We start from the raw sequence: 14,741 nt of genomic DNA, 5'->3' as shown, positions 1-14,741 counted from the left end.
TCTTGAAATATTCCAAATGGTGAATGGTATACATTTTACTCGTTATTATTAAGGTTTAAAGTAGCCATCTATGAAGTTGCGAGTTTAAAAATGCCAATATCTTAGTCCATTTTAACTATTTGTTTGAAATTTTGAATTGATGAAATAATCTAAGTTTCATTTATATGACCATGTTAAAAGAAATATTTATCATACACTCAATATCAATGCATTTACATCATTTAATATCCTCCTTGATCTTGTATTCTCACCAATCTTTGGTGTGCAAGATCTTGTTGTATGATAAATTAATATTTTTTATTTTATAGAACTATTACTTACTATTTTATAAAATCATGACTTTATTTGATGCATTTCTTAAAGACAAATGCATGTTTACCTTGTATGTAATTACTAATTGAATAAGTGGATACAATGTCACTTATTTTACTCTTTTAACTTAAGTATACTAGGATATACTACTTAATTTGCAAGTCCATCCAAAAAAATTAATTTTTTGGATGAGCATGCAACAATATTAATTCTAACCTTACATATGAGATTCTATTTGAATAATAAATTTATCAAACATTGCTAATTTATTAAGTAATTCTACCAAGCATATTAAGCCTTGAGTATAGTTATTTATTTTTTGATGTGTATTTTTGACAAAGTAGCTCAAATCTTTTAGGCATTGCCAATGAGACATCATTCATGCTATGGATGATATAAAGTGTTATTGAGGGTGTTAAGCAGGAGACAAAAGAGGAGAAAGAAAGTCTACAAATTAGAGAAAAAGTCTAGCCAAAGAAACAAAAACGTTGGAAGTAGTGAGAGAGGGAAAGAAGGGAGAGAAAAAAGAGGAAGCCATAGAATTTGGACAAGAAGCTTGGAGATGAAGAGGATCTTGTATTATTACATGAATTAATGAAAATTTAATCATATCACATCTTATAATCATGCTACTGTGGCTAAAGCATTTTCTCACACTAAAATAATTGTTTATTTTCCCTTCATCACAATAATCCATCCACACCTAAGAGTTTTTTCCCTCAAAAAAAAAAACAAGAGCTTATTACAAGAAATTTCTCAATGAGGATGGTAGAGTACTAATCTATTTACATACTATACAAGAATGGGAACAAACTAAAGGGGATCTCCATGAAACTGACTAGAATTGAAGAGGAACACCAATTAGACCATATATACATCATGATGGGCCATAAAAGTGAAGTCTTGGTCAAAATATATTCACGAAAATCCTCCTATAAATAGTGAACAACATGTCCTAGACAGATATGTCATCTTTGAAAATTTGTCAAGATAAAAATTGTTCTAAGATAATGAGCTATCCATGGTGTAATGTTCTTTGAGAGGTGGACTTTCAGATTCTACCCTTAGTAATAAAAGCATGGAAAAAAGAAAAAGAAAAAATGGACTAGTCATAGAACTAAGAACACCGCTAGCTTCCCTCAAACTTGCCACCATCATCCTCATTTTCGATGCTAACTTGAAGCATGAGAAATTATGTTTTAGGAATGAGCCTCACAATCATTGCATGATAGTCTCCTCTTGACAATCATCTCAATGATGATAACCATCCATTCGTCTCCACCACTACGACAATCATTAACCACAAAGCCTTAGAAGGTAAGGCTATAAACATCATTAGCATTAGCCTATTTTTCCTTCTACACACATGTTGCTACTTGTGTGTGTGTGTGTGTGTGTGTGTGTGTGTGTGTGTGTGTGTGTGTGTGTGTGTGTGTGTGTGTGTGTGTGTGTGTGTGTGTGTGTGTGTGTGTGTGTGTGTGTGTGTGTGTGTGTGTGTGTGTGTGTGTGTGTGTGTGTGTGTGTGTGTGTGTGTGTGTGTGTGTGTGTGTGTGTGTGTGTGTGTGTGTGTGTGTGTGTGTGTGTGTGTGTGTGTGTGTGTGTGTGTGTGTGTGTGTGTGTGTGTGTGTGTGTGTGTAGAGAGAGAGAGAGAGAGAGAGAGAGAGAGAGAGAGAGAGAGAGAGAGAGAGAGAGAGAGAGAAGAAGAAGAAGAAGAAGAAGAAGAAGAAGAAGAAGAAGAAGAAGAAGAAGAAGAAGAAGAAGAAGAGAATATAAGACAAGGGAGGGAGATAGGAGGAGTGAGGGAAAGGAAGGGAAGAATAAGGAAGGAGGATAGTAGAAAAGGAAGAGAGAAAGGAGAAGGAAGGAGTAAAGAAGAAGAAGAGATAAAGAAGGGGAGTAGAGGAAAGAACAAGGGGAGTAGAAGACAAATAGAGCAAAAGAAGAGGGTGGGAAGGAGAGATAGGGCGAGAAGGAAGGGAATGATTAAAAAAAAGGAAGAGAATAGGAGAAGTAAGAAGAGAGAAAATAGTAAGGAGAGAGAGGAGGAGAGTGGTGAAGAAGAGGGTCATGATTATCAGGCCGGATTTATTACCTTTGATTGAACTCCACTCACATCAACTATAGCATCCACAAACATTTCTTACACCTCTACATGATGTCCATCTTGATTCAAGGGTTCCAATCATATCTTCAAGACCGATGAAGCTCAGAAGGCTAATGCATGAGGACTCCCTATTCACAATGGCCCTAAAGAGATGATACTCTAGAGTAGGGAGTGTGACAGTTACCAATGGAGTTAGGAGCATGGATAACACAACATCACTTGCAACACAATCCCAGGTTCTTTTCATAGGCTTATCGAATGTTCTTCCAAATTTAAAATGCAAATTTTATAATTAGAAAATTAGGAAAGTTTAAAAATTTGACAAGAAAGGAATGATAGATCTAATAAAATAGGAACTATAAATTACATTATAAATTTTGAAAGGTGACATAAAGTGCACAATATCACCAATACATTTAATAAACTCTTACTATATTATATATACACAAAGTGCATCAAGTAAATCAATTTTTGATTTAGAAAGGTACAATTGAAAAATTCATAACAAATTTTAATAAGAATTAAAAATCAAGTAATTATGTCAAAAACATTTTTCTTGGCATTAACAAATCATGTGAGCATAGGGAAAAGTGAATTAAGGTAGTTAAAAGTAGGTCATTAAATTTTTTGAGTAGAAGTACCCTCTTTGATAGAGAAGATCCCATTATTATTATTTCATTTGAAATTATTAAATTACGTACATAACCATTACAAGTCTAGGATATTTGAATCGACTCACTTTGCCAACATAATAGCGAGAAATATGAATCCTAGTTTGAGAAGTAACTAAGAAAGAAAATATGATTCTCTTTCAAGAAAATAGAAGCTAAAAATTATTAAGGAAAATACTCACCTTGTTAGCTTACATAGCTTCCAAGGTAAAATCAAGATTCCAAGGTTTTCAACTTAGCTTCCACAAGTTAGGACAAATCTTAACCATATCCTAACACATAGAAGTTCAGTAAAATAGTCAAATCTCCTAATAAGGTCAATTTACCAACCTTCAATAAAGGTTTAGGTTGAGAAAGATTGTGAGCAAAGATTAAAACAAGTTAAAAATTCAATATTAACCAAGGAAAGATCTAATGAAGAAGACTAATTAGAATTGAGATTCCAAAGGGAACCTATGAAATCCAAGAAGGGAATAGACCAAGTTGGAAAGAATAGCCACTAAGTTAAAAATCTTACTCTAATTGTCTCTCTCTTTGTGTAGAAATATTATTTGAAAAGAATTGCTTGTGCTTGCAATGGTGCATACAAGTTTACTTGATGCACTTAGAAGGTTTGATTGTACTAGTCAAAATCCTAATGTACCAAATTTACAATAGGATAAAAGGAAAGCGCACTAGATCTTCTCCAATGCTAGTTGTGGAATTCTTCACCAAGAGGGATTGGTTGTTACCACTTTGGAGAGTTCGAACCCTGGCCCCGAATAGCAAGAGATCACTCAGTAGGGGATCCTTGGATAGGACGAGTTAACAGGGCTAGGGGAGATTTTGGCTAGCAAACTCTTAGGCTCCTAGGAATCACCAAAAACCTTATGTGACTTAGGATGGATTTCCTAAGGGCTTTGTTACTAGTTGGGGGCATTCAGGTTACTTTTCTATATGGGAAAAATGTGAACACTTGTATAAGATTCTCTAATAAATAAATAATTTTTATTATATATATTTTTCATTATTTATGTGTTATGACTTAAGTTACATGAATGAATACTGTGACTATAAAGGCTAATTAAGGAAGTTGATTTTATTTGTACAACATAAATGTGTTAGGTAAGTAGATAACTAAATCTATCCAACCAAGGGAAGGGGAAGGATGATATTTTTGACGAATCTACCCTAAGGCAAGGTGGTTTTGATAAGCCGAGAGCTTCTCCACATTTTGATGTATTATAGTATAGGGAACATTGACCACATAGAGTCAGTTAGCACCTTGACTCTATATTGTTTTAGAAAAATTAAGTGATAGCTAAGCTAAAGTTGACGTGCAAAGCCCAAATTTGGTGGAAGAAATGGTGCACAAGGATCAAGGGGTTTTGGAAGCAACCATCACTTGAAAAAAGCTAAAGGAAGTTGTACATGGGTGATACCTCCCACCAACATATTACACCTTAAAGATCAATGAATTCTTTAGTTTGAAACAATCTAGATTGAGCTTGGAAGTCTACTATTCTAGATTTGTATCCCTTCTGAGGTATGCCTTGCCCATAGATATCACACAGTAGGTGTCAAAGTTTTGCCATGAAGTAAACCCTCCATTGGATAACCCAATCAAAGCAATGCATCCATTTGACTTAAAAGACATACTAATTTGAGTAAGGCCAATTATCTAGGAGCTTCAAAACACATCCAAAAGTGGTAAATTTTGGAGATATGATTCTCTATATAAAGGACCACATGGATATGTCAAAAGGATCCAAGGACAATACAAGACCAGTCAAAGGAAAAAGCCCAAGACAAGTATAGTTGAAAACTTTGTACCTACAGCTAGTGTGGCAAGGAGGCACTAAGGTGTTTCCATTCCAACAAGCTCAGCCACTTCAAAAGACAATGTCCAAAGTTAGGCCAAACAGTCCACCAAGGACAATTTTGTGGCCAAAATAGAGCAGTTTTAACAACAAAAGGAAAAGTTACTGGATCAATATTCAAGGGAAAGGATAAAGTAATAGGTGAAGTTGAAGATCCCACTTTATAGGTGGACATGAAAAGAGCAACTATACATGATACTCTCAATAAGAAGGGCCCAAATTTTTAGTTCTCAATGATCCAAATCCCCATATCCTATCAAGGTAAAGCCTTTAAGATTTTGCTTATTGTGGAAGCATCCACTCATTTATCTCACTGAAGTGTGCAAAAAGGCTAGAAATGGATACTACACCTACTTCAAAGTTGTTACTAGAATTAGCAAATGGGAAAGAGGAAATTTTTTCTCAACAGACTAGAAGAGTGGAATCTAACTTAGAAGGCAATCTTTCCAACATGGGCTCAGAGTTATGAATCTAGGAGCTTATGAGTGTTTACTAGGGATGGATTGGTTAATCCCCAATGATGCTCATATCTATTACAAGAAGGGCCAAATCACGTTCCAAGATTAAAAATGAGAATTAGTAACCACTCAGGGAGAAGTTGGGAGCCCTAGAATCCAACTGGCAAAAGCTTCTTGAATTGTGAAGGGGCTAAGAAAAGGACTCCCTATCTACCTAATTAAAATTAATAAGATTGAGCAAGGAAAGGAAGTTGAAAGGGACCATCTTGGTTGAGGGAATATATAGATGTGTTTCTAGAAGAGTTGATAGAACTGCACCCACCAAGATAAGTTGATCATAAGATTAAGCTAACATTAAGAGCTGCTGTAGTAGCAAAGTGACCCTATTGTCTATCTATTCCAAAAATCCATTGAGTTGGAAGAGAAACTCAAGAAAATCTTGGACTAAAGACATATCAAGCCAAGTAAATCACCATGGGGAGCCCCAATGTTGTTCCAAAAGAAGAAGGATGGAACCTTATGTCTATGCATCAATTACCATGGACTAAACTAGGTGATGATCAATAACAAGTATTTGATTCCAAGGATAGATAAACTACTTGACCGTCTTCAAGGTACAAATATCATCTCAAAAATTGATTTAAGATTAGGTTATCACCAAATAAGGATCAAAGAATAAGACATTCCAAAAATTGCCTTTAACATAAGGTATGGTCATTACAAATTCATTGTGACCTCTTTTGGATTAACCAATGTACTTGCAACATTCAATAGGCTCATGCAAGACACATTTTGGCCCTATCTTGATGATATTTTCCTTGTCTTCTTTGATGAAATCCTAACCTGCTCAAAGAAAAGTGAGGATCATGAGCTGCAAGTTTGAGTTATCCTTGAAACAATGAGGATGCACAAACTTTATACCAAAAAGAAGATATGTGCCTTTTTCAAGAGGCAAATTGAGTATCTTAGATTTAGTCTCTGATGAAGGGATTATGATAGATCTTGCTAAGGTTAAAGATGTGCAAGAGTGGGTACCCCTAACAATGGTTAAGAAAGCCAGAAGCTTTTCACGCTTAATAGGATGGTACATGATTTTTATCAAGGATTATACATTGATTGCTACATCCTTAACTGATTTACTCAAGAATTAAGTCACTATTGTGTGGACTCCCATTGAACAATCTAGCTTTGAGAAGTTTAAATAAAGCTCAATCACAACTCCTATCTTGAAACTACTTGACTTGAGCCAAGAATTTGAAATTGTCATTGATGCAAGCTCTCTTGTGTTAGGTTGTGTACTCATGCAAGAAGGCCATCCGATAGCCTATTCTCCAAGGAAGTTGAAGACTCATGAGAAGAATTATGCTACCCATCATAAGGAGCTACTTGCTATAATTCATGCTCTCAAATTATGAAGTCATTATTTTCTTGACAACAAGTTCACTTTAGTCTCACTGATCGTAATAGTCTCAAATGGATCTTCACTTAGCCAAACCTAAACATGAGGAACAACAATGGATTGAAGTCTTGAAAGAGTATGACTCTTGCAAGAGTATGTCCTTAAATATGTCACTGAGTGCTTGAGCTACTAGGAAAGCTCCAACCACTTGATATCCCACAAATGAAGTGGAAATTCATCAGCATGGATTTTGTAGCTAGATTACCATGTGTCCGAGGAGGATATAATTCAATCCTAGTGATTCTAGACATACTAACTAAGGTTGCTCACCTTATGCTAGTTAAAACTAATTACAAGGCTTCAGACATTGCAAGGATTTTTGTAAAGGAGATCTTTAGGCTTCATGGATTGCCTAAAAAGATCATTAGCGCAATCATGACTCTCTTTTCACTTCTCACTTTTGGAAGAGCTTATTTGAGTTCATTGATACCTATCATCCCTAAATTTATGGGCAAACTAAATGGGCCATCCAAGTCATTGAAGACATAATTAGAGCATACTACTGGAGGGAATCTAAACAGTGGATACCATACCTACCTTTGGTTGAGTTTGCCTATAATGCATCCTATCAACAAAGCATTTAGATGGCCCCATTCCAAGCTTTATATGGACAAGCATGCCTAATCCCATTGAAATTTTTTGACTCTAGCCTAAAGGTAGAAGTATCCAAGAAGATGTTAGAATAAATGGATGACCAAGTTAAGGCTATTAGACAAGATATCGAGGTTTCCAAGGATTGGTAGAAAGCATATGCTAATCTAGGAAGACAAGAATGGATCTTTAAGGAAAGAGACGTGGTTTTTGTTTGTGTTTTTCCTAAAAAGAGTTCTTTATCCTTGGGTCGATTCAAGAAGCTAAGCCCAAGATATTGTGTGACATACAAGATTCTCAAGTGTTTGGGACTCAATGCTTACAATGTACAGCTTCTTGAACACTTGAAAGTTCACAATGTATTTCATGTTAGCCTACTAAAAGGTTATGTAGCTAATCATGGTCATGTTCATGATGCTCAACAAGTTGTAATGCCAAGCCATGGAGTCCTTGAGATTCAACTTGATATAATACTTTATGAAAAAGAATGCACCCTTAGAAGTAGACCCCTTAAGGAATATCTCATCCAGTCGAAAGACTAACTTGAAGAGGTTGCCACTTGATTGATGAAGATACCCTATATGTAAACAACATCCCTAGTTTCTTTCACAATGAGGACATCTTGCTTCCTCTAAGGGGAAGAGAATTTAATGTTTCCCCCCTCCTCCACATGAACTTTGGCCTAGAAGAGGGTAGACTTTAAGCTTTTACCTTTATTAATAAGAGCATGGAAAAAAGGAAAAGAAAAAGTGGACTGGTTGTCTAACTAATGAACCCCGCCACCATCCCTTGAACTTGCCATCATCATCCTTGTTTTCAATGCTAACTCAAAGCATGAGAAATTATGCATCATGAATGAGCCTTCCAATCATCACACAATAATCTCCTCTGAACAATTGTCTCAATGATGGCAACCATTTGTTTGTCTTAGCCACTACAACAATCATTAACCATAAAGCGTTAATAGCTAGGGCTATAAAGATCCTTAGCATTAGCCTAAGGATCAAGAAAAAGTTGATTTTTTCTTCTATGTGTCCATTGCTACACACACACACACACACACACAGAGGAGAATAAAAAGAAGGGAGATGGGAGGAGTGAGGGAAAGGAAGGGAAGAATAAGGAAGGAAGAAATTAGAAAAACAAGAGAGGAAGGAGGAGAAAGAAGAAAAGAAGAAGAGTAGAGGAAAGAACAAGGGAGTAGAAGACAAGAAGAGCTAAAGGAGAGTGTATGAAGGATAGATAAGAAGAGGTAGGGGGGAGAAGGAAAGGAAGGATGAAAAAAGGAAGAGAATAGGAGAAGTAGGAAGAGAGAAGAAGAAAAGAGGAAGTAGTAAGAAGAGAGTGGCAAAGAAGAGGGTCGTGATTATCAATCCAGATTTATTACCTTTGGTCAAACTCCACTCACATCAATTATAGTACCCATGAACATTTCCTACACCTCTACAAGATCTCTATCTTGCTTTGAGGGTTTGAATCATATCTTCAAGACCTAATGGACAAGGACTCCCTAATTGAAATGGCCTTGAAGAGACGATACTCTAGAATTGGGGTGCCGGAGTTACAAATGGAGTTGCGAGCATGGACAATACACCATCCCTCGCAACACAATTTCAAGTTTCTTTCATAGGTTTATTGAATATTATTCCAAAATTTAAATGGAATTTTTATAATGAGAAAAATAGGAAAGTTGAAAATTTTGACAAGAATTTAATGATAGAATACAATAGAAACTATTAATTTTGATTATAAATGTTGAAAGGCATGATAAATTGCACGGCATCATAATGCATTGAATAAACTCTTACTATAGTTGCATGTACAAAAAGAGCATCAAATAAACCAATTTTTGATTCAAAATTTTCCAATTGAGAAATCCACAACAAATTTTAATAAGATTTAGAGATCAAGTAGTTGCATTAAAAATATTTTTCTAGATATTTACAAATCATGTGAACATAAAGAAAAGTGAATTAAGGTAGTTAAAAGTATGTTATTTAATTCATTGACTAGAAGTACCCTCTTTGATAGAGAAAATTGCACTATTATTAGTTAAGTTGATTTTACCAAAATGCATATATAACCATTAGAAGCCTGGGATATTTAAATTGGCTTGCTTTGCTAATATAACAACATGAAGTATGAACCCTAGTTTGAGAAGTAACCAAAAAAGATTATATGATTCTCTTTCAAGAAATAGATTAAAATTCTCAAGAAAAATACTCACCTTGTTAGCTTATGTATCTTCCAAGGTAAAATCAAGATTCCAAAGTTTTCAACTTAGCTTCCACAAGTTAGGACAAATCTTAATCATATGATAATGCATAGAAGTCTAATAAAATTGTCGAGACTTATATTAAGGTCAATCGACCAACCTTTAATAAAGGTTTAGGTTGAGAAATATTGCAAGCAAAGATCAAAACAAATTAAAAATTTAATAGTGACCAAGGAAAGATCCAACGAAGAAGACTAATTAGATTTGAGATTCCAAAGGGAACCTATCAAATCCAAGAAGGGAATAGACCAAGTTGGAAAGAATTGCCACTAAGTTAAAAATATTGCTCTAATTGCCTCTCTCTTTGTGTAGAAATATTATTTGAAAAGAATTTCTTGTGCTTGCAATGGTGCACACAAGTTTACTTGATGCACTTAGAAGGTTTGATTGTACTAGTCAAAATCCTAATGTACCAAATTTACAACATGATAAAAGGAAAGCACACTAGATCTTCCCCAATGCTAGTTGCAGAATCCTTCACCAAGAGGGATTGCTTTTTACCATTTCGGAGATTTCAAACCATTCTCGATGGCAAGAGGTTGCTCAATAGGGAATCCTTGTGTAGAAGGAGTTAAGGGGTCCAGAGGGCTCTTGCTAGTAAACTTTTAGGCTCCTAGGAACCACCCAAAACCTTGTGTGACTCACGATGGACTTCCTAAGGGCCCTGTTACTAGTTAGGGGAAAAATATTAGTAAAACAAAGGCATTCATGTCATTTCTCTAATGGGGCAAAAGGTGAACACTTGTATAAGATTATTTAATAAATAAATATTTCTTATTCCAAAGGATTATTCTCATTATTTATGTATTGTAACTTAAGTGTGACTATGAAGTCTAATTAAGTAAGTTGATTTTATTTGTACAACATAAATGTGTTAGGTACGTAGATAACTAAAGCTATCCAACCAAGGGAAGGGGGAGGGTGAGATTTTTTATGAATTTTCCCTAAGGAAACAAGGTTCCGATAAGTCAAGAGCTTCTCTACATTTTGATGCCTTAAAGTATAGGGAACATTGACCGCATAGAATCAATTTTAGCATCTTGACTCCATATTGTTTTAGGGGAATGGAGTGAGACTTTGCCCTATGGGTAGAGAGGTTGAGGTGCTGATACTCCCCCTCGATGCTCACTCTCCTTGAACTAAGTGCGATACAAATTGACTTTTATTTAAGTGATCTAGCACAAGCACATGCGTGGACATCAACACTAATTAATATGATAGGTGACCTTAGTTTACTTAGAACTTGAAACTCAAGCTAATTCTTGTGGGGGAAACCAAATCTTTCTGTTGCAAAGTGGACTCGAGAGTCTAGGTAACAAATCTCACGTTATTCGAGAGAGTAGCGAGTGGCATCACCTAGGAAAACATCTCAATGGACCAATTTATCATGCTACTGAGGATGTCTCAGAGTGGGCATGTCACATACGGGTTTGTTTGTAGGAAAACATGACCAAATATTCTTATTTTTTAGCCACTTATTTATCCAAAAATCCCTTTTAAATTGAAGGTAAACCTTTCCATTTGATGAGATATTCCACTATGAATCTAGTGCAAAGCTTGTTTTCCTACTTCCCAATGATACTATCATCTCAAGGATATATTGGATGAGTCTCTCTTCATCCATTAGTGGTGGCAATCTCTCTAAATAATCCACTTGTGAGCTAATGAAAGGTTTTAATTGACTCGCATTAGTGGCAACTCCTCTAAATAATTCACTTGTGAACTAATCAAAGGCTTTGGTTGAGTCACATGGAAAACATTATGGATCTTGGTAATAGAAGGAAGTTGTGACCTATTGGCCAAGTCTCCAATCCATTTAAGGATCTTGTATGGTCCATAATAGTGATGTGCTAATTTATTACTAAAACTATCCTTTAATGAAGCATACCTAGACTTGGGCACCCTCAGAACACTAACTTTCCTTCTTAAAACTCTAGGGGTCTCCAATCTATCATCCACATATAGTTTCATTTGCTCATGTGTATTCTTGAGAGTTATCTTGCATTGGTGAAGTAGGGCCTGCATATTTTCTAGCTCTTCCTTTCCTTGGAAGTTAATCCTTTCATTGATCATAACTATAGGGAGGGGCACCTTGTAATCATATAAAGCCTAACTAGGGGAAACTCCTATACTTGAGTGGTGATGTTGTAAGCAAACTTAGCTAAGTGTATCCTTGTATCCCATGCTTATTGCAGATCATGGAAATATTGGTGATGGTAAGTCTCATGCCATTTGTTAACCTGATGTGTCTGGCCATCAACCTAAGGATGATGAGCTATAGATAGAGCCAATGCAGTCTTCCCCATCAATTGAAAATAGCCTACCAAAAATTACTCATGAATTTGGACTCACAATCATGAACAATGACTTGAGGAAGGCTATGTAATCTAAGCACATGTTCCATAGATTGACTTGCCACTTGAAATGCTAAAAATTGTGTCTTTTAGGGATAAAATGAGCTACTTTTATTAACTTGTCCACCACCATAGAGATATTGTTCCACCCCTTCTTGGTTGTAGGAAAACTAGTGAAGAAGTCCATAGTGATATGCATCCATTTGCCCTTTAGATAGGCAATGATTGCAGTAGATCTCCTAGTTTATATGTGATGTCTTTGTTTTGTTGACATGGAATGCACTATGACACAAAATCCTCCACATACCTCCATAAGCCTTTCCAATGTAAGCTTTTAGAAATCTTGTTATAAGTTTTAAATATCCCTAAATCACCAATTTTTGGCGAAGAATGCATTTCCTCCATGATCTACTTGAATGCAGAAGTATAAGGAATAGCAATCTTACCATGAAACCATATTGGACTATTCTTGAACTAAAATTTAATATTTTCTTCCATTAAGCCTTATTGTAATTTCTAAGAAAGATGGTTGAATTCATCATCCAAAAGATATGCCTCCTATAATTTTTCCATATTCTTGACAATGAATCTACTATCATATTATCTTTACCTCCCCTAGTGTGGGTAATGCCAAAATCATGATTATGAAGAGTAGCCACCCAACTTATTTGCTTTTGAGTAATATTTGACTATGTAAGAAAATACTTTAGTACCCTATGTTCACTCTTCACATGGAACCAACTGCTATAAAGATAGTGGCGCCATTTCTTGATAGCATACAAGATCACCAATATCTCTTGGTTATACACATTCATTTCCGTCTCCCTATCATTCAATTTGTGAATTTCAAAAGCTGCGACCCCATGCTCTTGAAGTAGGACAACAACTAATAACCTATCCAGTAGTGTCACATTGAATGGTAAATTCCTTTGAAAAATTAGGGTAGAATTGGATAGGGGAAAAAATAAGTAACTCCTTCAACTGATTGAAGGTCATTACCTTCAGCCAAGACTTCCTTCGACTCCCCGAAATCCACAAGAAATTAAATGATACCTTGCCACTTTGGCAGCTTACTCCTATATTTATAGTCAAATTCTTGCAAGGTGATCAACCATTTTGCTAGATGGTCAAGCAATTGCAGCTTATTCATCAATAGCCTCAACCCCTTTGCCTTAGTATAAAATACTACCTTCTCATAGAGGATGCAATGCCTGAATTTCTTTGTCCCAAATACCATCCCAAGGCACAACTTCTCCATTATAGGTATAATTAATCTCGGATATCCCCAATTTATGGCTAGCATATGCAATTGGATGATACCACTTTTCCTCTCAAATCTGAGAACAATAGTAGTAGCTGATGTCATGCATTATGGCTGCTAGAATTATCTAGAAGATCCCACTCCTTTTAGGTGCTTTGAGGACTAGCAATTTCACTAGTTCTTGCTTTACATTCTCAAAGGATACTTGCCATGGGTCAATACTCCAAACAATTTGACAATTAAAGGAAAATAGATTCGTCAATGGCAACATTGTCTCTCCAGTGCATTGATAAATCTTCGATAGTATCCCATTAATGACAAAAATATATCTACTTCTTTTGGAGTATGTGGCGAACTCATAGAGACAATAGCCTTTATCTTTTCAGGATCAGTCACAATACTAGATGAGCTTACCACATGACCTTAGCAATCCATAGGGCACTCCAAAGATGCACTTTCTTGGATTAAGAGCAATGCAAAATTGCTTGCAATGCTCAAAACATTTTTTTAAAATAATCAGTTGTCTCTCCCTTGTGGTGGTGGTTGCTCCTAGATCATTAATAAAGATTTTCAACTCCTCTAGGGAAATATCATCAATTGCAAAACCCAAATGCCATAACATGATATGAAAAAGTATCAAATACAGTGATAAATGTCATTTTCACCTTATCTTCCTCTACAAAAGCCATTTGGTTATATTCAACAAAGTAGTCCATAAATGAATAGATATCTCTACCTGCTAATAATTGATCTAGAATCTAGTCAATAAATGGCAACGGTGGATAGCGATCTTTGATTGTCTACTTATTGAGTTCCCTAAAATCTACACAAAGTAGAATTTGATTATTCTTCTTTTTCCTAATAACTATAGGCGAACACCACTCCATGTGTTGTATAGGAAATATCAAGCCAGTCTTACGCAATTTTTGCAGCTCCTCAATAGTCCATCCCTTAACTCAAAAGGATACGTCTCATTTTTTGTCACACGTAGTCCTTCCTTTCTTCCAAACCCTAATTTAATTGGTCATGGATCATCCAATGTACCAAGATCTAGCTCAATCACATTTGCGTCTCTCATTCTATCTTGAGCTTCTATCCGCTCATTTAGAGTCACCTGGTAGACATCCTGGACCCCTCTTTTGATTTGTCACTTAACAAAGTCCCACTACCAAATGGATCCTCTAATGCATCTAATTGTGATGAAGATAAAGGTACTCTCTCACTTTGAGGAGATTCAAGATATGCATCCATTATCACATATGGGGCACCTCTTCCAAAAATAAGATAACTAGCATGTATATCAAGTAGACAGTCGGATTGCAAGATGCATGGCCTTCCTAACAATACTTGATAGCTTGGTCACCCTACAAACCTGATAACCCTAAAGTCCCCAATGA

The sequence above is a fragment of the Lygodium microphyllum genome, chromosome 8, assembly GCF_053477565.2.
Source record: "Lygodium microphyllum isolate KBCC chromosome 8, Lygodium_microphyllum_v1.1.10, whole genome shotgun sequence".
In the NCBI taxonomy this organism is placed as follows: domain Eukaryota; kingdom Viridiplantae; phylum Streptophyta; class Polypodiopsida; order Schizaeales; family Lygodiaceae; genus Lygodium; species Lygodium microphyllum.
Note: the sequence above shows the minus strand (reverse complement) of the source record.